The sequence below is a fragment of the Balaenoptera musculus genome, chromosome 3 (genome assembly GCF_009873245.2).
Source record: "Balaenoptera musculus isolate JJ_BM4_2016_0621 chromosome 3, mBalMus1.pri.v3, whole genome shotgun sequence".
Classification (NCBI taxonomy): Eukaryota; Metazoa; Chordata; class Mammalia; order Artiodactyla; family Balaenopteridae; genus Balaenoptera; species Balaenoptera musculus.
The window spans coordinates 114308758-114334230 of record NC_045787.1 but is presented as its reverse complement, the minus strand read 5'-3'; the positions used below and the strand labels follow the sequence as shown (position 1 = coordinate 114334230).

Here is a 25473-nt window from a genome sequence, read left to right as displayed (position 1 = left end):
AATGTTTACATTATGATCATGTATACTATTTAGAGGAGAGTCATGTAATAAATCAGGCTTACTTTTCTTTCCCTACATGTCTTTTTGTTTTCCCTGGAATTAATAATTATCTGTTTTTGTTGTTGTTTGCTTAGTTTTCTATGTAAATTCTGCCCTTACCCAAAAGACCTCTTATTTAACTCTCAGACTTGCTCCAATCTGGCCTAGTTACTTCTCTGCATATGCATAGTTGTCATCCTAGTGTGTTCTTTCACCATCAGGATGAGGGTTCACTTTGCTTCTCCACTTTGTTGCACATCCTGTTTCTTAAATCTTATGTCTTTTTATCTCTGTTTACTCCCTCATTTTGGTAGATAACATTTCAGTAGCTTCCTGAGAAAGGGTGCATAGGAAGCAAATTTTTTGAGACCTCACATATCTGAAAAGTTTTATTCTACTCTCACTTGATTGATATTTAAAATTTTTAAATTACTGTTTTGGTAGGGTATAGAATTGTAGATTGGAAATAATTTTCCTAAAGAATGTTGAGGTAAGTGTTCCAATGTCTTCTAGTTTCCAGGGTTGCTGTTGAGAAATCTTATGCTGAATTGAATGCTAGTCTTTTGTAGGTTACCTGTTCTTCTTCTCCCCACCCTCCTTAGAAGCTTTTAGAAACTTTTCTTTATCCCCAGTACACTGAAATTTCGCAATGATGTGGCATTGGTGTAGAACTTTTTCATTTCTCGTGTTTAGTACTCATGAACTCTTTCAATCTGTAAACATGTCTTTTTGGACTGGTAAACTTTCTTATATTATTTCTTTGATAATTTCTTTCATTTTCTATGTTTTCTTTTTCTACAATTATTTTGTGTGTGTGTGTTTGGGGAGGCGGAGTTATTGAGCCTCCTGGACTCATACTCTCATTTTATCTCTTCTTTCCTGTTTTCCATAGTAAAAAATTTTTTTCGTTGTTTTATTTTCTAGGAGAAAATAAGAGTTTTCTCATATTCTTTGTTCTTGTTTCATGATTGCAATTTAAAAAAGTTTCTCAAGACTTTTTTTCCTGGTTTCTCAAGACTTGTAAACTCAGCTGCTTTCCACCTTTCCGAATTTTGTTTTCCCTCTACTTTTGGCTCCTCTTTGACTTTGGAGTTGTGCTTAAAAAAATCCCTTTACTATTTTGTGAGGAAGGGACAATAAATGCATGTATTCAACCTGCAATGTTTAACTAGAATACACATGCTTGTTGTTTTCTGTCAGATTTCTTAAAAATAAAATTTAAATTGGGGAAGTGAAATGCAACTGGGATGGTCTGAGTAAGATCAATTTCTGCCAGTGCTTAGCAGGGGCTATCTTCCAGCAGCTGACTTCATCTCTCCCTGCCCAACCCAGGAAATAGAACCAAGGAAAAATCAGGACAGATAATGAAAGGACCATTGAGTACTTAGAACTATTAAAAAATGGAAGAGCAGATTTAACATTTTAGTTTTAACATTATAGTGAACAGTGCTTGTTTCTAAATGTTTACAAACTTCTCTTAACTTTTTCTTTCACACTCACTGTTCCATTGAAACTACTTTAGATTACCAGTGATCTCCACATTGCCAAATCCAGAGTTGTTGTAGATCATTCACTCTCCATCTTGTAACTTTCACTTCTTTCAGCTTCCAGGACTCCAGAGATGATTGGTTTCCCTTTTACCTCTGGCCACTCTGTCTCAGTCTGCTGGTTCCTCTTCATTTCTCTGACCTGTTAATATTGGAGAGCACTGAGGCTCATTCCTCAGACATCTTCTATTTTTTATCTGTATTTACTCCCATATGGTGACTGTCCCAAAATTATATCTTTTTTTTTTTTCTTGAATTGTCCTCTTGTGCGTTTAAGAGCCAACCCTATTCTTAGGATGGCCCTCCTAAAATGAGAGGGAGATTGCTGCATGTCCTGCCAGACTCCAAAATTATATCTTTAGTCAGACCTCACCTATGCTCCAAACTTGTATATCCAGCTGTCTGCTGGACATCCTCCAGAAAGGCCTAATTGGCTATCTAGCAGGCATTTCAAATGTGACATGTCCAAAACAGAGCTTCCCGGTCTCTCCCTCTTCACTCTCAATCTGATCCTCTAACCAGTCTTCCCATCTCAATAAATGGCAACTCTGTCTTTCAATTGTTAAGGGCAATTCTAGGCTCCTCTTCCTCACACCCCATATCTACTCTGATAGCAAATCTTACCAACACTAACATGCTAGATATTTTACATATTAATCTTGTTTATTGTCTGTTTCTCCCAACAGAATATAAACACCATGAAAACAAAATTTTGTCTATTTTAGTCACTGTTGTATCCCCAGGGCCTACAATAGTACCAGGCACGTAGTTGACATGCAGTAAATATTTGTTCAATGAATTTTAAAAGATATACATTCTTAGAAATGTTTAAAGGTCAAATTTAGTAAGGCATAACTTACATACAGTAAACTTTATCCTTTTTAAGTATATAAAAATTTTGACAAATATATACAGTATGTAGTAACCACCACAATCAACACACAGAACATTTTCATTACCCCAAGTTCTTTTGTTCTCTTTTATAATCAACCCCTCCCCCATCGCAGCTCCTGGCAACCCCTGATCTGATTTCTGTGTGTGTATATTTGTGTGTATATATGTGTGTGTGTGTGTATATATATATATGTAATAGCTTTTAAAGACTTAATTTTCTTAGAGCAGTTTTTAGTTTACAACAAAATTGAGAAGGAGGTACAGAGATTTCCCATATACCCCCTGTCCCCATACATGTGTAACCTCCCCTGTTATCAGCATTACTCACCAGAATGGTACATTTCTACCTACACTGACCCATCATAATCACTCAAAGTCCATAGTTTACATTAGGGTTCACTCTTGATGTACATTCTACGCATTTGGACAAATGTATAATGACATGTATCCATCATTATGGTATCATACAGAATATTTTCACTGCCCTAAAAATCTTCTGTGCTCTGCCTCTTCATTCCTTCTTCCTTCCTGACCCTCCCACCCAACGCTGGCAACCACTGATCTTTTTATTGTCTCCATAGTTTTGCCTTTTCCAGAATGTCATGTAGTTGGAATCATACAGCATGTGGCCTTTTCAGATTGGCTTCTTTCACTTAGTAATATTCCTCCATGTCTTTTCATGGCTTGATAGCTCATTTCTTTTTAGCACTGAATAATATTTCATTGTCTGGACATACCACAGTTTATCCATTCACCTGCTGAAGAACATCTTGGCTGCTTCCAAGTTTTGGCAATTATGAATAAAGCAGTCCAGGTTTTTGTGAGGACATAGGTCTTCAGCTTGTTTTGTAAGAAACAGCCAAACTGTCTTCTAAAGTGGCTGTACCGTTTTGCATCTCCTCCAGGAGTGAATGAGAGTTCCTGTTGCTCCATATCCTTGACAGTATTTGGTGTTGTCAGTGTTTTGGATTTTGGCCCTTGTAACAGATGTGTAGTGGTACCTCACTGTTGTTTTATTCATTTTTTAAAAAAATATTTATTTATTTATTTGGCTGCATCGGGTCTTAGTTGTGGCATGTGGAATATTCAATGAGGCATGCGGGATCTTTCATTGCGGTGTGCAGGCTATTCTCTCTAGTTGTGGTGCGTGGGCTCCAGAGCATGTGGGCTCAGTAGTTGTGGCACACAGGCTCTCTAGTTGTGACGTGTGGGCTCTAGAGCACGCAGGCTTAGTTGCCCAGTGGCATGTGGGATCTTAGTTCCCCAACCAGGGATCGAACCCACATCTCCTGCATTGGAAGGCAGATTCTTATTAGAAGGTCCATTCTAACCACTGGACCACCAAGGAAGTCCCCTCACTGTTGTTTTAATTTGCAATTCTCTGTTAGCATATTGATGTGGAGCATGTTTTCATGTGTTTATTTGCCATCTGTATATCTTCTTTAATGAGGTGTCTATTAAGGTCTTTGGCCCATTTTTTAATTGGGTTTTTGTTTTCTCATTGTTGAGTTTAAGAGTTCTTTGTATATTTTGGATAACAGTCATTTATCGGGTTTGTCTTTTGCAAATATTTCTTCCAGTCTGTGACTTGTCTTCTCATTTCCTTGATATTATGGTTTTTTTTCAACCACAGTTAATAATAATATAGTGATTATTTGTTCCATGAAAGTTTGATAGAACTCACCAGTAAAACTCTCTGAACATGGTACCCTCTTTAAAATAGAGATTTGAGGGCTTCCCTCGTGGTCCAGTGCTTAAGAATCTGCCTTCCAATACAGGGGATGCGGGTTTGATCCCTGGTCAGGGAACTAAGATCCCGCATGCCACGGGGCAGCTAAGCCCATGCACCACAACTACTGAGCCTGCACAGTCTAGAGCCCGTGCACCACAACTAGAGAGCCTGCACGCCACAACTACTGAGCCCATGCACTCTAGAGCCCACACGCCACAACTACTGAGCCCATGCACTCTAGAGCCCACATGCCACAACTAGAGAGAAGCTGGCACACTGCAACAAAAGATCCCACATGCCACAGCAAAGATCCCTCATGACACAACTAAGACCCGATGCAGCCAAGTAAATAAATAAATAAATATTAAAAAAGATAAAATAGAGATTTGAAAACTCTTGTAGTTTCTTCTATGGTAATTGATCTTATAAAGGTTTTCTACGTCTTCAGTTTTGGTAATTTACTTATTCCTCAAGAATAATTGATTATGCCATAAATAAAATTAAAAGACAAATGAAAAATTGGGGGAAAAGATTAACAATTAATATTACAGAGAAAGGTTAATCTACCTAATATACAGTAAGCCTAGAAACTGAGAAAAGATCATAACTCAATAGAGAAATTGACCAAGAACATGGATAGACCATTCATAGGCCAAGAAACAAACATGGCCCTTCAAAATATGAAAAGATGCTCAAGCTCAGTCATAATAAGAGGAATGCAGGTAGAAACTACACCATTGTTCACCAGTCAGACTAGCAAAACTCCAAGAGTTTGATAACATTCTATGTTAGCATGGCTGTGGAGAAATAGTAAGACCCATTTGCGTTGCTGAAGGGAATGCAAAATGCCGTAACCCTTGAGAAAGGAATCTGAAGATATTGGCAAAAATTATAGATGCATTTACCCTTTGATCCAGAATTCTGCTTCTGGGAATCTATCTTCAGACACAACTTCACAAGTATTAAATGATACATGTACAAGATTATTCATTGGAGTATTACTTATAATAGCAAAACATAGAAACAAATCAGTAACAGGGAATGAGTAAAATAAACTATCCACACAATGGTATACTCTGTAGCCCTAGAATAGTAATATCTCCTCTCTATGTACTGTTTTGGAGAGATTTCCAGGATACACTGCTAAGTGAAAAAAGTGAGGTACATAGCCATGTGAAGAATGTGTCTCTTTTGTATTAGTACAGAGAGTAAGAAGAATATATATGAATATTTTTCCACATTATCATAAAGAAACAGGAATAATACATAAGAAGCTAATAAAAGTTGTTTCCTGTAGACTCAAAGATGAGATAGGTAGGATATGGGTAGATGTGAACAAGATGTAAGGAAGACTTTTCAAATCTTTTTATATTGTTTTGATTTTCAAATGTGAATTATCATTAAAAATTATTACAATTTAAAAAATATATTCATTAGCTTTATAAATGGTATTTTAGGGACTTCCCTGGTGGCACAGTGGTTAAGAATCCACCTGCCAATGCAGGGGACATGGGTTTCAGCCCTGGTCCGGGAAGATCCCACGTCCCGCGGACCAGCTAAGCCTGTGCGCCACAACTACCGAGCCTGTGCTCTAGAGCCCGTGCGCCACAACTACTAAGCCCATGCACCACAACTACTGAAGCCCGTGTGCCTAGAGCCCATGCTCCACAACAAGAGAAGCCACTGCAATGAGAAGCCCGCGCCCAGCAACGAAGACCTAACACAGCCAAAAATAAATAAATAAATAAATTTATTAAAATAAATAAATAAAATAAAAGGTATTTTAAAGGGTTGTACAAATGTAAATTGGTCTAGTGACTTGCTGCAATTCAGGATATAAAGAATGGTCCTTGCTCTTAGAAGAAACTTTATATCTGGAAAATAAAACAATATGCATAAAACATTTTAAAAAATTAACAATATTGAAATAAGGAGAGGATCTGATAAGTACTGAATGATGGCTCTGACCCTAAGTTCTGTGGGGCAGGAGTGATTTCACTGGGCTCGGCCTCAAAGAGGAGGTGATATTGGCAGAGCTTTGAAGGACAAACAGGAAGTGGGTAGAGAGGAGGACACAGGTCACTCCAGACACAAACTCAAGTGTAACCTTGTATTTGGGAGACAATAAGTAGTCCTCTGATATTTCTCAAAGTACTTAGGGGTTGGGTTAAAAGTGAAGCAGATTTTTATTTATTTATTTATTTTGGCTGCACCGTGAGGCATGTGGAACTTCCTGCCTGCACCACCTACAGTGGAAGTGTGGAGTCTTAACCACTGGACCACCAGGGAACTCCTGCAGCAGGTTTTTAAAGAGAAGAAGTCAGCCATGCAGAGAGTAGAGGGAGAAGGGCCCCTAGCAGCAGAGGACCCCAATGGCACGTGCTCTGAGATCTTGATGGAGTCCAGGAGAGAGAAAGCTGAGGGGTGAAGGGAGCAGCAGGAGCCAGATAACCTGGACCCTTTATTTTAGGTGCAATGGGAAGTCACTGCAGGACTTTAAGTGTATGTATGGGAGTGAGGGGAATCTGACTCACTTTTTAAAAAGATTACTCTGGTTGTTGTGTGGACAATGAATTGGGGGTGGGTGGGGAGAAAGATTGAGAGATCTTCTCAAGAAGAATTGACTATGTCTTTGAATTGATGAAATAAAATTCACATTTTAAGGCAAGACAAGAAAAGTTTAAACATAAAATTTTTTCCTGCTCCTTTGGGCCTCCTGCTTCCCCTCCAGTGTGCGTTGTACATCTGCCTTATGAGTTAACCAGACCTCCCCAATGACAGAAATGCCTACTCAACTGACTCAACTGTAAAGATCAATTTTTCTCCTGGTGCCAGCCATGTAATTACTTAGAAGGTAACATTCCTTTCTCAATTCTGGAAGGGGTCACGATGACCTACCACTTGCCTTGTATGTGCAGACAGCTTTAGTGAACTTTATGTACAATGCCAATATATCATTTCCCTTAAAGATAGCAATTGGTGCAGGACAGACTGGTCAGATGACCGGGATAGATACTGAGCCACACCTAAAGGAAGTTCTTAGCTGAAATACTTACTTATGACCTTATTAATGGTACTAGCTATATTACTTGTATTCTGCCTATTTTATAAGATTATTGTTTCTTGCATTACCAAATGTGTGACTGAGCCTCAGATAAAATTAATAATGATTAGGTGACTACAAACAATTGACCACTATAAATATATAGTTCTATAAGATCAATGAGTGTGATAGTGTAACTCTAGATATGTGAAGAAGCAACAAAAGGGAACCATTTCCTGGACCATAACAAACTAGTGAGATAGGCAGTCCAGAGGCTTTTGGTTACTGTTAACAGGGTCTAGTCCAGTAATAGCACGTTGAGTGGACTGTCAATGAAATCCTTGCCTGACCTGAGAATCCTGGGAATCCTTGCCTAGCATCCCTAGTGCCGTGGGACAAATTGGTCATGAAATGCCTCCCAAACCTTGGTTGAAATTACAAGAGATGTGTGCTTGATTACAGGTAACTTTTGCCTGTCGCATGTATACTGACCTCCTCCCTTATTCTTTGGAACCATCCTCATAACTCTCTGAGAGACTCTCTCCCGGGTTATAATCCTCAGTTTGGCTCAAATAAAATTTTCCATTCTTTAAAAAATTATTTATTTATTTATTTGACTGTGTTGGGTCTTAACTGCAGCATGCAGGATATTCATTGTAGCATGCGGATCTTTAGTTGCGGCATGTGGGATCTTTAGTTGCGGCATGTGGGACCTTTAGTTGCGGCATGTGGGCTCTTAGTTGCAGCATGCAGGATCTAGTTCCCCGACCAGGGATTGAACCCAGGTCCCCTGCATTGGGAGTGTGGAGTCTTAATCACTGGACCACCAGGGAAGTCCCTCCATTTCTCTCTAAGATTGCCTATTGATTAATTTTGTTATTGTTGTTGATAGTACTTACCTTTCTCCCTCATCCCTAATGTCTGCATTTTCCACCCTGTGTGACTGGGGAGAAGGGTGATAGTAACACCTGGGAAGTCAGGGCTTCATTTGGTGAGAAAGGTGATGGCGCAGAGCCCATTTCCAACTACCAATGTTTCATTGGTAGTTGGAAATTTGACTCAGGAGCTGGGGAGAGAGGACAGAATTTTGAAGGTCTAGATTTGGGATTCTACCGTGGAGAGGAAATAGTTGAAGCTGTGAGATTGTATGAGGCATCAGAGAGAGGGAACTGAGAGAAAAGAGTAGAGGGCCAAAGAGATTCTCAGCAAAGCGACACCAGCAAAGGAAGCAAGGGGATGAAGAGAGTAAGGTTGCTGTACCAGGGCAGTGTGGAATCCCAGGACAATTTAAGTTGAGGGGTGGAATGCCAGTTGAATGATGAGTGTAGTAGCTGTGTGGCACGGGAGGAATCATGATGGGGTGTAGTACTCAGGAAGGCTCCTGGCAGAAATATGACTTGAAAGATGGATAGACTAGGTGGATGGAGATGAAGGCAGGGGGCTTCCAGAGTAAACAGTACAAGAACCAAGGTGCAACAGGCAATTCTGACCACTGAGTGTATGTGCAAGTTCGGGGGGAGTTGAAGTTTGTGAGTGAAGGGTTCTAGCCAGGAAGTCTGGGGTGATAAATGCATGTAGAAAGAGTTGAATCTGTTAGTTGATCAACATAAGTATTTTTTGAGCCCTTCTGTGTACCAGGCACCAGATTAGGTGCTGGGAATATAGCCATGAAACTACTTACCAAGGCCCTGCCCTCTAGAGCATACCTTTTTAGCAAATCAGACAGGTCTTCACAAGTAAGCAGAGGAGCTTAGACTTTATCCTATGGGCCACTACTCTCATGTGGCCCTATAATGGGAGCTGGATGGAGAGACATCCCCAGCCTGTGGGGGACATAGAAGGGAGTGTATGCAGAGGAAATGCAGACTGTTGGAGAGCTGGGTCTTCCACAACTTCATGAGCATGTGAGCCTGAACTGTATACACACAGACCAGGATGAGTGCATTAGAAAGCAGAAAAGTGGTCAGAGTTTCTGAGGAATTTGTTCATTTGGAGAGATTGATCACTGATTTATTAACCTTTGCAAGGGGAATTCATTTAATAAGCCTTTGTTTGGCTTAAGCTGCAGGGATGAAACTCTGATGATGGAATTACTGGCTTGAGTCATTAGGAAGAAGAGGTATTTATTTGGTGGAGAGGGCAGTCAGAGCCATCCCTGGCTGTGAAATCCCACCTTTTCAGGAGCTGTCTACCTACACAGAGGCCAGCTCTCACCTTCCATGGGTTGTGAGGGACACTGCTTCACTCTCTGGATATCATTTGGACCATTCAGGTGCTCTTGGATTTCTAAAGATGAAATCATTCCTTCTTAGTTTCTAAATGACTATCACCCTGCTTGCCCTGCAAACTCCACTTTCCCAGAGAAAACAAGAGAGAGGGGATGAAGAGAAATGGGCAATAGGCAGGAGGATACAGTCTTAAAAATTCTGTATGAAACTCGAAAGGGAAGTCAAAGGAAACAGACAAAGGTTCTTCCCAAGCTTGGGACCAGCAGGGAATGATGCAGCATCTTGAAAATATTTTTAAAAGCAGTGGATAGCCAGAACTAAGAGTCAGAGTGACCAATTCATTCTGTTTCTCCCTCCAGTTGCCCTATTTTAACACTGGAAGTCCCATGTTTTGGGGAGATTTGGGACAGTTGATCATCCCATCAGGACACCTGGGCTCTAGCTTTGTATCTGCCATTAATTCCATACCCCTCTGAGCCTCAGTTTCCTCCTGAAATGGTAAAGTAAGGTACCTTGACAAGACGATATCAAAGAGCCCCTCCAACCCTGATGGAGCAATCTGGAAATTTGCCCAGGCTGCCCTGACATCCAGACTTTCTCTTGGAACTTGCCCTGAGCTTGGGCAGAACCAATCTCACCACAGAGAGTGCATCTGAAGGCTCAGGGACCAGCAAGTTCCTATACAGACTCTTCTTTCTTACAGATCCTTCTGTCAGTGACATAAGTTAGTATCAGCGTACAATGTACATCGCTGACTGGTTCAACTTAAGATTTTTCGATTTTACGATGGTGTGAAAACGATATGCATTCAGTAGAAACTGTACTTTTAATTTTGAGTTTTGGTCTTTTCCAGGGCTAGTGATAACGCGTCTCATGATGCTGGGCAGCGGCAGCGAGCCACAGCCCCGAGTCAGCCACGTGGTCACAAGGCTAAACAACTTACAACCATTCTATACCCATACAAACATTCTGTTCACTTTCAGTACAGTAGTCAATACATTACATGAGATATTCAACACTTCATGATATAGGCTTTGTGTTAGATGATTTTGCCCAACTGTAGGCTAATGTTGTGTCCTGAGCATGTTTAGGGTAGGCTAGGCTAAGCTGTGATGTTAGGTAGGCTCGGTGTATTAAATGCATTTTTGACTTACAATATTTTCAACTTATTGGGATGTAACCCCATTATAAGTTGAGGAACATCTGTATTATAATTATTAGTTGTCACCTACAAAATAAAGTGTAGGTGATTATTCTAGTTGTCAGATTGTTTCAAGAAATATGTAAACCAAAAATAAGAAACTTAGTAAGAAAAATAAATTTCTTAAAGCTCCCAACTGGCACTATATTCATTTAAGTTATAGTCTATACAATCATGCTGGAATGAAATGTGGTTATCATTTCTATTTAGAATTTCACTTGGCTACTGAAAGAATGATTTCTCTTTGAATTTCTATTAACATAAAATAGAAAATGTTTCTTTTGTAAATCTTCTAAGTACATACTGTTCTGAAAGTGACCTTTTATGTTAGCTTTACAAGGTCATCATGTTTTGGCAAGAATTTCAAAACCAATAAGTTTGAAAGTAGTTCCATTGGACTTTTCCAGAGTCAGTGGTGGCATAATATAAGAGCCTAGCCCCTGAAGCCAGAATGCCTGGGTTCACATCGCAGATTTGTAACAAGTACAACTTGATGTTTCTACACCTCTGTCTTCAGCTGTAAAATGGGAATGATGTTAATAGTACCTACCTCAAAATGCTGTCATGAGGATTAAATGAGTTGATATGTCTACGAGTGCTCAGACCTCTGCTTGGCACAAGGTAAGCACTAAGTAAGTGTCCCATTACAATGTAAGATCCTTCAGTCCAGGGATTTTCATTTGTTTTGTTCACTTATATATCCCTAGAACCACGTGTTCTATGTATGCCTAGAGCCGTGCCTGGCTCGTAACAAGCATTCAATAAATATTTGTTGAATGAAGGTATATATCTTGGTAATAGGTATTCAATTTGTGGTTTATTCATGAGGTTTTTAAAGTCCATGGGATTTATCTGTTGTAAACCTTTAATTTATACAAAGGAAAATTGAGGCCCAGAGAGAAGGAATCTTCCCAATGTCACATGAGCTTTGCTGGCAATAAAATTAAATACCAAATATTTGTCATAAGAGAAACACACTAGACAGAACCTCTGTTTCACCACTTCATTTTATCTTTTTTACATGTGCTCCTGTCCCAACATTTATCAGAGCTGCTTATGTAGAGACACTCAGCTTTCATCTGAATGGATGCCATGGTAGCTGAAGGCACAATGTCTATTGCAGCAGGCAGAATTGGCTTTCTCCCATGGGAACAAAGTGGCTTGCCCTGAAAGAATAAAGGTAACTATGTTCATGCTGTGTTCCTGGCTTCTGGCTTCTGCCTGCTCCTCTTTCCTCTTCAACAAGCTTGGGACTCAGTGTGTGTAGCCAAAACTCCCACAGCCACTCCAGAAATGAACACTGCACTGGTTTTGCATTAAGACAAACCTGGTTTCAAATCCCATTTCTGCTACTAACCTACCTATTGTACTACCTGTTACTACCTGTGACCTTGTTCTGCAAATTATTTCGCTTCCATAGTCTGAGTTTGTGCATCTCTAAAATGGGTATGCCAACATACTCATAGCGGAGGTAAATGTTACCAAGAATATGGGGCCTACGGATTTGTTCAACATGATGAATGCAAACAAGACCCACAGCAAGGCATGTTGTAGTTGCAAGTTGGGTTCTCTGGGAAGAAACTCTCTGATGAAGGGTAGCAGGCAGGACACTTAGGAGAGTGCCCTTGGGATCAACACATGTGGAAGGAAAGGGAAGGAAAGAGCAGGGGAAGAAGTTGGGCAGTGGTGCAGGCCCAGTGAAGACCTCAGCTGACCTCTCATGGGGAGCTCTAGAGCTGGGATGGGTGTGCAGAATTGTTGCCAGCTGAGGTGAGGAAGCTGGGCCTTCACCCCTCCCCTGACCGTGTTGTCAGTTATTCTATACAGGCTGGTCCTGGAAGTTTTCTTCAGCCAAGGCATTTTCCAAAGAGGGCTGCCAGCCGAGGGTCATGGCAGCATTCCCAGAAGTTGGGGGAGTAACTGCATTCCTGAAGGGGCCTCTGGTTGGTACTGCACAGCATCCATCACTCCCAAACTCCAGAACCAGGCACAAAGAAAAGATCCTGAAAGCTTCCAGATGGGAAACACAGGGCATCCACAAAGGGACAGGGATAAGAATGACATCAGAAGTCTCAAAAGCACCATTAGAAAAGGCAGTGGAGAAATGCCTTCAAACATTTCATAGAAATCAATTTCTAAACTAGAATTCAATTCTGAGCCAACCTATCTATCAAATTTGAGGATACAATAAAGACATTTCAGACATGCAGTTTTGATTTTGACTTCCCATGCACTGTTCCTTAAGGAGGAATTGAATAAGGGATTCAGGAAGTAGAGGATCTTCCAAGAAGATGTGCAGGGCAGTCTAAGTAGAAATGCTGAGCCGCAGCCTAGAGACAACAGGGGAGCCTGGAGTGGGAGGCAGGGCCCTGGAGGGAAGCTGTTAATAGTCAAGACCACATTTTATTTATGGCTCTGTCAACAGTTGGTAAATTTGTAAAGAAAAATGAAGAAATGATGATTATAAAAGTCAAGATATAGTTCACCTCTAAAACGGAAAGTGAGGGCTGTGACTGGGGGAGGAGCTTCCGAGGTGACAATGTTTTATTTTTTGATCTGAGTGATGGTTACATGAGTATTTGCTTTATAATTATTATTATTTTTTTTTAAAATTTATTTATTTATGTATTTATTTTTGGCTGTTTTGTGTCTTCGTTTCTGTGCGAGGGCTTTCTCTAGTTGCAGCAAGCGGGGGCCACTCCTCATCGCGGTGCACGGGCCTCTCACTATCGCGGCCTCTCTTGTTGCGGAGCACAGGCTCCAGACACGCAGGCTCAGTAATTGTGGCTCACGGGCCTAGCCGCTCTGCGGCATGTGGGATCTTCCCAGACCAGGGCTCGAACCCGTGTCCCCTGCATTGGCAGGCAGATTCTCAACCACTGTGCCACCAGGGAAGCCCAGCTTTATAATTATTGGTATAACTACAGACACATATACATATATACTTTATATATATGCTTTATGCCCTTTTCTTTTTTTTTAAATAAATTAATTTGTTTTATTTATTTATTTTTGGCTGCATTGGGTCTTTGTTGCTATGCGCAGGCTTTCTCCAGTTGCGGCGAACGGGGGCTACTCTTTGTTGCGGTGCGCGGGCTTCTCATTGCGGTGGCTTCTCTTGTTGCAGAGCACGGGCTCTAGGTGCACGGGCTTCAGTAGTTGTGGCTCGCGGGCTCTAGAGCGCAGGCTCAGTAGTTGTGGCACATGGGCTTAGTTGCTCCGTGGCATGTGGGATCTTCCTGGACCGGGGCTCGAACCCGTGTCCCCTGCATTGGCAAGTGGATTCTTAACCACTGAGCCACCAGGGAAGCCCCCTAGACAGCTAACTTCTGTGTGATAGAAACAAGTCTGTCTTAGGAGATGTGCCTTCCTTTCCCTTTAATCACTAAATGCAAACAGTTTCTGAAGCACACATAAAACAAACTTTTGTTCTTGGTTCTGTCAAATATGGGGTTTTGATAGTGGGAAGACAGGTTTACTGAGAGCTTTATTCATTACTGTATTTAAGTCACAAACTAGAAATTTGCTGCTTATATTTATTTGCTTTAAAAAAAACAGGATAACTTTTGGCAGTTTTCATTAAAAACAGAAGCTGTAGCTATGAGGATAACTTTAAGTTGCAAAACAAGTCAGTGTCTTGCCATCTGCTCCAGTGTGTTTTGATTTTTATTATTCTTTTTGTTTCTTTGTCCCTCTGATAGTTCCACTGCAGGTTCAGAACATGACTGATACTTCACTCTTTTTGCCTCCTCCTCTCCAACTTCCCTCACCAATCTGTTGCAGGTGGCCCCCTTTTTTTGTCCAAAAGGCACTGAATAATAATTTTTGGGGAGAGAAGATCTAAACCTTCTCACGACCATGTATGCTTATGAAAAATGTTAGGGAATGGTCTGTTGTTCCCCATCCACCCCTTTTCTTAATTTAAAAATAAGAAGCAATAGGGGAGGAAAATGGTCCCTGGGTGGGGTGTGAGTTCCTGACAAGGGTTCATTTACTCCCATGAAAGCTTTATCCAGAGTAATTTCAGCTAATGGGAGCTCACCCTGATGAGGTAATGCTTTCATCCCACACTTGATTGGTTGGTTGCTCTTCTCCTTACTTGGTGTTCTCCCAGAGGCTGAGAAGTGAAGTGGGCTTGTTTTAGGGATAATGCCAGCTTTTCTCTCTGGCCATTCACTCAGCTCCACTAAATCTTTTTGTAGCATGGCTGGTGCAGGGAGTTGCTGAAAACAGGCGTTGCTTACAGAAATGCTTAGAGCCACTGGGGAAAATCTCAGGTTCCCCTTCTCAAGCAATTAGATATCCTGCAGCTTGAGCCAGCTCTTCTACCTGGGGCCGCAGGGGTGTCTTCTAGTCTGGCCCTTTCCCAGCAATGAGAAGATGAGTGAGATGAGAATGATGCTAGACTATGAGGAGCTGAGAGAAAAGTCAGCCAGTCCTGGGACATATATATCCCATAATGCTTGTCACGCACCGACTATGGGGCCCAGCAGTGCTTCACTTCTTAATGCTCTTTGGCCTGGGAGCAGTAGTGCTGTCCGTGAGTAAGGCTGATTGCCTCTATAGCTCCCGCACAAAGCTGGAGGGATGAGATTAGGGGAACTGGGGCTTCTTTACAGCCATCTCACCTCTTTCTGTTGCCTTTTACTCTGTCTACTTCCGTTCTGGGAAATTGTGTTGTCTGCATTATAGTAGCTGGTGTAGATCTTTTTACAGGCAAACAATTGTCTACCTGTGTCTCTGAAAGAACTTGGAGAGCCCTTGGCTCTGCTTTTGTATCAAAATTTGTCTAAGCTTCCTGGGAAGGAGGGAAGAAGCATCTGACTCTAGGCTGTGTGCAAATAGGGAAACTGAGGCTAGAGGATGAAGTAATTGTGGGTGCAGTAGGGATAATAGGTGAGTGCTTGTCTCTGACAACCAGGCTAGTCTTTGTGCATAAATTCATGCTCCTTTTCATACACTTAAGAATTAGACAACAAAAAAGCAAGAGGGTATACCCAGTATGGCTGAACTCTCTGAAGTTTTTCAGGGCTAACTGGTTAAAGAAGGAGACATTTGTACACATGTATAGGACCCTACAACCACATGGAGGAAAATTAGTGGGGAGAAGCTTCTAAAAGAGAATTGAACTGGAACACATTCTGTGGACTCTGAGAGCTGAGGGTGACAGCATTCCAAAGGTAAATGCATTACTTGGGGAGCTCTGTGGAGCAGGTAATCAATCTGATTTTAAACATAATTTAGTTGTAAGCATCAGTCCTCTGCCCTTCGTGGTTGAGCTTCACGGAATGAGATTCTTGGAGTCAAAGGGAATGAAATTTTACTCCATTTTGTTATCTAATCCTGGGAGAGTAGCTCTTTTTCTGTGACCCATTTTAACAGTCTTCAAATAGGAGTATCAACCTGAATTCAAGGAAGGATTTTGTGAGTGAAAGGCTCACCCTAAGTATTTAAAAGGGTGGAGATGGCATTTAAGATTCTGATAATATTGTCTGAAGCATCCTGAAACTAACTCCACCCAGGTCCTTAACCACAGGATAAATAAAGGTCTTTTCCTTATCTCACTGACCTCTCCCACCCCCAACCACTATCCAACCTGTTAGAGATCTGGCCCTCTTATTGCAGAGAACGAAGACCAGGAAGAAAAGGAAGTATAAAAAGTAGGAGGCTTCCAGGTTGAATTTGTAACTATAGTATGTTTACAGGATATATCAGCTAATACATGTGAAAGTGCTTTGTAACACGTAACATGTTAACATGGTAACGGAAGGGATTACTGCTCCTCAGAAGAGTAGGAACTATGTTCTACTCATTGCTAAACCTTCAGTACCCAGCCCAGTGTCTGACACATAGACCTTTTTTAATTTTTTACTATTGGAAAATTTTAGTTACACAAAGGTAGAAAGAATGGTTTAATGCATCTCCATGTACCCAGTTTCAAACTGTTATCAATTCATTAGATAGACATTTAGTTAATGATTTTGAAGGAAGGGATTCTGGAAATTTCTTAGACTTAATTTATCCCATCCTCCTTTTCTTGAGAAGTTTATGATCAGTATGAAAAATAATATCAGAAAATCATATTTCCTATAGTAGTTCTCATTACGTTAATCACATCTGAGGAAAAAAGGGCGAAAGTCTTAGGAACACTTTTCATTCTGGGTTATTTGATAAAAGGATTATAAAATAAACATCTTGATTTTATAAAGAGCAGAACCTCAAACTATCTGCTACTCATGCTTGTGATCAATAGTTCGTCCAGCTTCAGAGTTTTAAAAAACATTTTGGCATGGTAGGTGACTGAAAACCATACCAGGACTGACTTGTAGGGTCATCAGCTCTCTGCTTTGACTGTGATATGGTTGGAATGGGACTAAAGTCTCCATGTTTCGTGGTGTTTCTATTTTATTTATCTCCGACCCTTGTTCTGTGGGTTCTTTATCTTGAAGGACACAGATAACAGGCCACGGAGTCTAATATGTTTGCTTGAACAGCCTTTTGGCAGTTTTCAACTTAGTTTTCTGGGAAGACCAGAAAAAAGCCCACTAGTGGTCCGGATTGTGGTGGGCATCCTAGCTACGAGACCGTGAGTGTTTGGGTGGGTTTCTTCCCTTTGGGGTTTCTGTTTCGGTAAAATGAGGCTTTTTGGTATAGTGATATAGTGGAGAAAGTGCAGCCTTTAGAGTAGAAGAGACCAGTAAAAAAGACCAGGGTTTGAATTTCCTCTCCATGTTTTTTATATTTCTCACCTGTAAAATGGGTTGTTTCAAGAAAAAAAACTATTTTAAAGCACCGAGTGCAGTGGCTGGCACATAGCCAAGTGCTCAATATATTGTGGCTACTCTTATGATCAAAATGAGGAAGCTGCAAGCAGAAAAATAGGCAAGGGAAATGGATAGGTAATTCACTCACTAAGAAATATAACTGGCCAGGAAGCGTATACTCAGCCTCACTTGTACCACTGTTTTTGCTCATCAAATTGACAAAAATAAAAATATACATAATATCCATTGTTGGTGAAAGTTTAAGCCAATAGGCATTCTCCTATACTGTTCATAAAGCCTCTTCTGAGGTAGTTTTGGTAATATCTATCAAATTTTAAATGCATTGCTCTTTAACTCAGCAATTTTGTTTCTAGGTATCTGTTATATATAAATAAACACATGAGTATACAAACATTTACTGAACTATTGTTTTTAATAGAGAGAACTGTAACAATATAGAACATTATAGTATGATCCTATTTATGTTAAGAAAGATAACTGAGTGTGTGTATTTTATAAATGTATAAAAAGAGGTCTGGGAGGATATACTTCATAAGATTACTTTTAGGGAATGGAGTAAGATTAGGGGATAAAGAGAAATTTTTACTTTTTATTCTTTATTCTTATAAATGTTTTGAATTTTCCCAACGACTATTATTTTTTATTTGAAAAAACAATTTAAAAAAATGGTGGTGGTGTGAGTTAGACCATCCCTCAGCCCCACGGTGAGTACTTGTTTAGTTCCAAGTTTATAGTTGGGTAGAGCCAAGTACTTCTTAGATCTGGAAGGGTGGGCAGAGCTTGTATTTAAGAAGCAAAACTTCCTCTTTATGGTTTGGGGTTTGGATTGTTGGACCATTGAACCCAAGTGACCCCTTCTGAAGACAGCAGGACTGCATGGGAGTGAGGAGAGGTGTTTCAGGAATCTTCTGTCCTACCCAAAGTGCTCTGTTTTAGAAAAAAAAGAAAGAAAGATAGAAAGAAAGAAAGAAAGAAAGAAAGAAAGAAAAAGAAAGAAAGAAAGAAAGAAAGAAAGAAAGAAAGAAAGAAAGAAAGAAAGAAAGAAAAGAAACAAAGAAAGGTCTTGGACTCTTTGGAAGAGTCAAGGCAATCTCATAGTTACAGCACCTCAGAATCCAAGACTCCTGGGCTGGCAGAGAACCTTCCAAGTTCATCTGTCTCTCTGCTTCCTCACAGGTCAGCATGTCAGATTTTATCAGACATGCCAGATCCCGAATAATGAAATTTCTCTTCAGGTCTTAGGGAGCTTTCTTGGATTACAGGTGCCCACCAATTTCTCTGTGGTTGCACATTTAGTTCCTACCACTGTGTGAAATACCTGGGTGAGAAAACAGATAAAACCTCTTATTTAAGATAGGGATAGGAGCTGACAGAAAGGGAATCCTGTTTTCCTGCTCATCAGTAACTTGCCCCAACTCTGAAAAGAGGTACTCGGGGTTAAGAAAAGCATCACTCTAATATCCTTCAGAACTCCCTGATTTTAGATTGTACACAGAGGAGGAATGGCACCAAAGTACTGGCAAAGGTCTGCATAGGGTGCGATTGTACTACATTTCATTACATGGCTAAATATTTTAACATTTAAAAAACTGCAAACAACATCTATATAAAAGAGAGTGTATAAAAAATATGTAATATATAAATATAAAAACAATTTGAAGAGTAATTATGAAAAGCAAATCCCATGTACCCTTCACCCAGATTGAGAAGTAGAATATTATAAAACTTTGGAAGGTCCATGGTGGGGCTGCCAGCACTGTGGTACAAACTGAGCACTGCACAAAGGTCTTTGCCAAGGTGGGGTAGATTTCCTCCTGGAGGATGGGGGCCTTTCCCTTGGGTACAAAGGCTCTTGGCTGCTGCTAGGCTGTTGGCCCACAGAGAATGATCCTTTTTCTCTTTCCCAAAGAGGCCACTTACAGTCTTCTGCAGCCCTGTTCCTGGGGGGCATTCCACCTATGTGTTCCATACCCTCTACTAGAAGGAACAATTACACTGAATTTTGGATTAATTGTTCTCTTATTTTTCTTTAGCATTTTACCATATGTGTATGTATCCCTAAATTGTCTACCTCTCTTCTTTTTCTCCTAAAAATGCCATTCGCCATTGTATTCATTTTTGAGTATTGCTCTAACAAATTGCCACAAACTTAGTAGCTTAAAACGACACAATTCATATGTGGGGGCAGGGGGTATATGGGATGCCTCTGCACCTTCCACTCAGTTTTGCTGTGAACCTAAAACTGCTTTAAAGTATATATATTTTTTAAAAGGGCATTAATTACTAGCATAAGGGGATCTGGGAACTCTCTGTTCAGTCTTTGCAACTTTTTGTGTAAATCTAAAATTATTCTGAAATAAAAAGTTTTCTTATAAAAACAAAAACAAAAACAACCAACCACTATCTTAACAGTTCTGTAGGTCAGAAGTCTGACTTGGGTCTCGCTGGGTTAAAATCATGGCTCTAGGGGAAAACCTAGGGGCCTCTAGAGGAGAATTATTTTCCTTGCCTTTCTCAGCTTCTAGAAGCTGCCCACATTCTTGGCCTGAGGGCCCCTTCCCTCCTCAAAGCCAGCAATGGCGGGTTGAGTCAGTCCCACATCTAATCATTCCAACCTGTCTCTTCTGCCTTCCTCTTCCATTTATAAAGACCCTGTGATTACACTGGGCCCACCCAGATAATCCAGGATAACCTCCACGTCTCTGGGTCAGTTGATTAGCACCCTTTATTCTTCTTTGCCGTGTAACCTAACATATTCACAGGTTCCAGGGAGTAGAGTGTGGACACCTTTGAGACATTGTTTTTCTGCCTCCTACAACTACCTTTGCGCACTCCTTTGTCACATGCTTGTCCTGCCCACCATCTAAAACACTTTTACTCTTTTGGTTCTTTTTTACAAATACCTCACTCCATATTTCAGTCGTTTTCTGAACAAGTGAAAAAAATAAATACTCTTAGTTTGATCTAGTGACAGCGTTTGGACACAAAGTAACATTAAATATATTCTCTGGATGTTAAACTCTGGGCATTTATCAATACCTTCAAGTTGAACTTGAGGAGCAAGTAAGGTAATTCAGATACTACCAGTTAAGCTCCCTGTTGTTTCCAACTTTTTAAGTTGTAAAATGAACACATGTTTAAAAAAAAAAAAAAGAGCAGAAAACATAAATGTACAGTGTGAAAAGAATTCTAAAGCAAACATCTGTGTAACCAGTGCCCAGTTCAAGAAATAGGACATAGACAGCACCCCTTCCCCAAAGTTCCCCTCATGGTCCTTGTCTATCACTTACCATTTCCTCTCCTCTTAGAGATAAACCACTACCCTGACTTTTATGGCAATAAGTTGCTTGCCTTTTCTTTATAGCTTTACCACCAAAGTATGTACCTCCAAACAATATAGTTGAGTTTTGTCTCATTTTAAACTATATAAAAGAGCCATACTGTATGTTTCTTTTGTATTTATTTACCTTGTGTATTATAAAATTCAGCCATGTTGTTATCTGTAGGTTTAAGTCTAGTTCACTCATTTTTTCATTGCTGTATGTATTTCATTGCCTGGTCCATTCTTCTGTGGCTGGAATTTTGTGTTGTTTCCATTTTGGGGCTATCACAATCACTGTAGCTGTGAACATTTTTGCATATGTATTCTGGTACTACATGCACATAATTATCCAGGGTATATACTCAGGAGTAGAAAGGCTTAGTCAGAGTTTTTTGGTCTTCAACTTCAGTGGATAATGCTAAATTGTTTTCCTGCTGTTAGTGAATGACAGAATCTATTGCTCCACATCCTTGCTAACACTTGGTATCGTCAGACTTATTAATTTCAGCCATTCTGATGGGTATATTGTGGTGGATGTATAGTTGTATTTCATTTTAGTTTGCATTCCCCTGGTTACTAATATGGTTGAATATTATTCATATATTTATTGGCCATTTGAATTTCCTCGTATGTGCAGAACCTATAAAAAAGGTTTCTTTTGGTGCAATTTTATATTGGATTGTCTGCATTTAAAATTTTTTATTTGATTTCTGGGAGTTCTTTATATAACATGGATAATACTCCTTTTTGGGTTGAATTCTTTGTAATTAACTTTTCCAGTTCTTGGCTAGTGCTTTCACTCTTTTTATGGTGTCAAATATAATGTAGTTGAATTTATTACTCCTTTCTCTATGGTAACAGAATTTGTGTTTTAAGAATCATGAAGACATTCTCCTATAATTACTTTTCCTGAAGCTTGTTTTAAAGTATTTTTATTGTGAAATATTCATACAGAAAAATGCCCAAAACTAAGATATACAGAGCTCAATAATAATTTAGTACAAACACCCATGTAACTACCACTCAAATCAAGAAATAGAACATTGTTTACAACCCAGATAACCCATTCTTGCTCCTCCCTCCCAAAGGAACCACTGCCATGACCTCCATGTTAATCACTTTTTGGCCTTTTTTAAATAAATAGCTTTTCCACCTCAATATGTATCCCTAAACATGATGATTTAGTTTTTTTCTTTTTGGAAAAACACTGTTATATTTAGCTTTAATTTTTAAAAATGTAGGGAGCTAATTTTTACTTAAGATTTTTTTCAAGTATAAAGTACATATAGAGAAGCATACAAATCATAAGACAGCTGGATAAATTGTCCCTAAGTGAATATACCCATATAATCACCTCCTAAGTTAAGACATAGAATATTTCCTCATAACTCCTCTCCCAATTACTGACTCCTTCCTTCCCCCAAAAGGTTTCCCTCCTTAAACAAAATCCTGATTTCTAAAACCATAGTTTAGTTTCCCTGCTTTTGAAATTTTTTTAAATGAAATCATACAGTCTGCATTTGTGTCTGGCTCCTTTCATTTAAATTATTTTTGTGGAATTCATCATGTTGTTGCTTGTAACTATAGTTTGTTCATTTTCCTTGTTGTATTGTATCATATGGTATAAATACACCAGAATCTGTCATTCATTATTCTATCATTGACAGCTACTTGAGTTTCCATTTTTTTGCCATTATGAAAAAAGCATATATGCACATTTCTAAGTATGTCTTTCAATGCCTATGTGCACATATTTTATTGGGTATGTGTGACATTGATGAAGTTTAGAGTACATGTATATTAAACCAGTCTGAATATATATATTATATATATGTGTGTGTGTATATATTATATGTATGTATATATATAAAATATATATACTTCTAATCTTTTTAAAAAAGTTTAACTTTTCTGTGTTCTTATGTTTTAATTATGTTTGCAGTAAACAGCATTTAACTCCATTTAAAAAATTTAGTTTAACATTTTTTGCCTTTTGAGAAGTTAATATAGTTACATTAATTGTAATCACTCAAATATTTGGATTTGTTTCTGCTAGTTTTTTACTATTTGTCCTGCTTTTAAAACTTCTTATCCTTTTTTTGAATTAAGTTCCCTCCATTTCATTTTATCCCCTGTAATCAACTGGAAGTTATACATACTGTTTTATTTATTTTAGTGATTACATAGAAATTTTGACATGCATATCTAATACAACAAATTATAAATTTAATACATTTAGCCTCCTCTAAACAACACAAAGCCTTATAATACTTTAACTCCTTTCATCCTCTTCCAGTATATGTACAATTATTCAGTAATAGTTGAATTTAGACATTATTGCTATTATTTTGTTATTATTATTATTATTTTTTGCTGCATTGGGTTTTTGTTGCTGTGTGTGGGCTTTCTCTAGTTGCGGCAAGCGGGGGCTACTCTTTGTTGCGGTGTGTGGGCTTCTCATTGCGGTGGCTTCTCTTGTTGCGGAGCACAGGCTCTAGGCGTGCAGGCTTCAGTAGTTGTGGCATGCAGGCTTCAGTAGTTGTGGCACACGAGCTCTAGAGCGTAGGCTCAGTAGTTGTGGCGCATGGGCTTAGTTGCTCATGGGATCTTCCCGGACCAGGGATCGAACCCATGTCCCCTGCATTGGCAGGTGGATTCTTAACCACGGTGCCACCAGGGAAGTCCCATATTGCTATTATTTTGGACAGTTAGTGTTTGTTTAGATTTACAGAATGTTTACAGTTTTCTTTGGTCACCATTACTTCTTGCATTTTGGAGCTTCCTTCTGGGATGACTTTCATTTTTCCATATGTACATCCTTTGGCATATCCTTTAATGAACATCTATTGGTAGTAAATTCTTTTTTTAAATCTGAATTTTATCTAATTTTTTCAGTTCTTATATTGTTTATCTGAAAATGCTTTTGTTTTGCTCTTATCCTTAAAATGTTTCACTGGGTTTGGAGTTGATGGCAATTTTCTCTTAACATTTTGAAGATACATTCCAATGTCTTCTTTTTTTTTAACATCTTTATTGGAGTATAATTTCTTAACAATGGTGTGTTAGTTTCTACTTTATAACAAAGTGAATCAGTTATACATATACGTATGTTCCCATATGTCTTCCCTCTTGTGTCTCCCTCCCTCCCACCCTCCCTATCCCACCCCTCTAGGTGGTCACAAAGCACCGAGCTGATCTCCCTGTGCTATGCGGCTGCTTCCCACTAGCTATCTATTTTACATTTGGTAGTGTATATATGTCCATGCCACCTTCTCACCCTGTCACATCTTACCCCTCCCCCTCCCCATATCCTCAAGTCCATTCTCTAGTAGGTCTGTGTCTTTATTCCCATCTTGCCACTAGGTTCTTCATGACCTTTTTTTTTTTTCCTTAGATTCCATATATATGTGTTAGCATACTGTATTTGTTTTTCTTTCTGACTTACTTCACTCTGTATGACAGACTCTAACTCCATCCACCTCACTACAAATACCTCCATTTCATTTCTCTTTATGGCTGAGTAATATTCCATTGTATATATGTGCCACATCTTCTTTATCCATTCATCTGATGATGGACACTTCGGTTGCTTCCATGTCCTGGCTATTGTAAATAGAGCTGCAATGAACATTTTGGTACATGACTCTTTTTGAATTATGGTTTTCTCAGGGTATATGCCCAGTAGTGGGATTGCTGGGTCGGATGGTAGTTCTATTTGTAGTTTTTTAAGGAACCTCCATACTGTTCTCCATAGTGGCTGTATCAATTTACATTCCCACCAACAGTGCAAGAGTGTTCCCTTTTCTCCACACCCTCTCCAGCATTTATTGTTTCTAGATGTTTTGATGATGGCCATTCTGACCGGTGTGAGATGATATCTCAGTGTAGTTTTGATTTGCATTTCTCTAATGATTAATGATGTTGAGCATTCTTTCATGTGTTTGTTCCAATGTCTTCTGACTTCTGTTGCTGTTGAAAAATCAGCTGTCAGCTGAATTGTCATTTCTTTGAAGATTAATTTGTCTTTTCTTCTGCCTAATTTTAAGATCCCCTCTTTCTCTGATGTCATGAACTTTCACTATGAGGTGACTAAGTGTGGATTTCATTTAAATTTTTTGGCATAGAAATTTTTGATCTTCCAGAATTTAGAATATTTATCATCAATTCTGGAAAATACTCAGCCATTATTTCTTTGAATACTGCCTTCCTCCATTCTCTCTATTATCTCCTTCTTGAATTTTAATTAGATATTTGTTGAATCTTACCCTATCCTTCATGCACCTCAACCTCTTATATTTTCCATTTCTTTGTCTCTCTGTGTTATATCTTGCAGATTCTTCAGGCGATCTTTCAGAACACGAATTCTCCCTTCAGCTGTCAAATCTGATGGTTAACTTGTCCTTTGGGTTTCTAATCTCAATTATCATATTTTTTAAATTTCTGTAGGTTCATCTGGCTCTTTTTCAAATCTGCCTGATCAATTTTGATAGTTTCTTATTTCTTCATTATCTTTATTTCCTCTAATTCCTTTAAAAATATTAAACATTCTAATGGAAAAACTGTTTCTATACTCATAACACTTTTGACACCAAATGTGTGGGTTTTCCACACAAAACAATTCTCTAATTCTCTGCAGACATCAACTGGGTGTCCTACAATTTTAGTCAATTCTAACACTACCT

General features: G+C 39.3%; 1 non-coding gene across 1 annotated transcript; it reads right to left on the bottom strand.

Moving 5' to 3' along the window:
- Positions 1–1841: 1841 nt before the first annotated feature.
- LOC118893728 lies at positions 1842–1957 on the bottom strand. The gene has a single exon (XR_005019576.1).
- Between the last annotated feature and the right edge of the window lie 23516 nt (positions 1958–25473).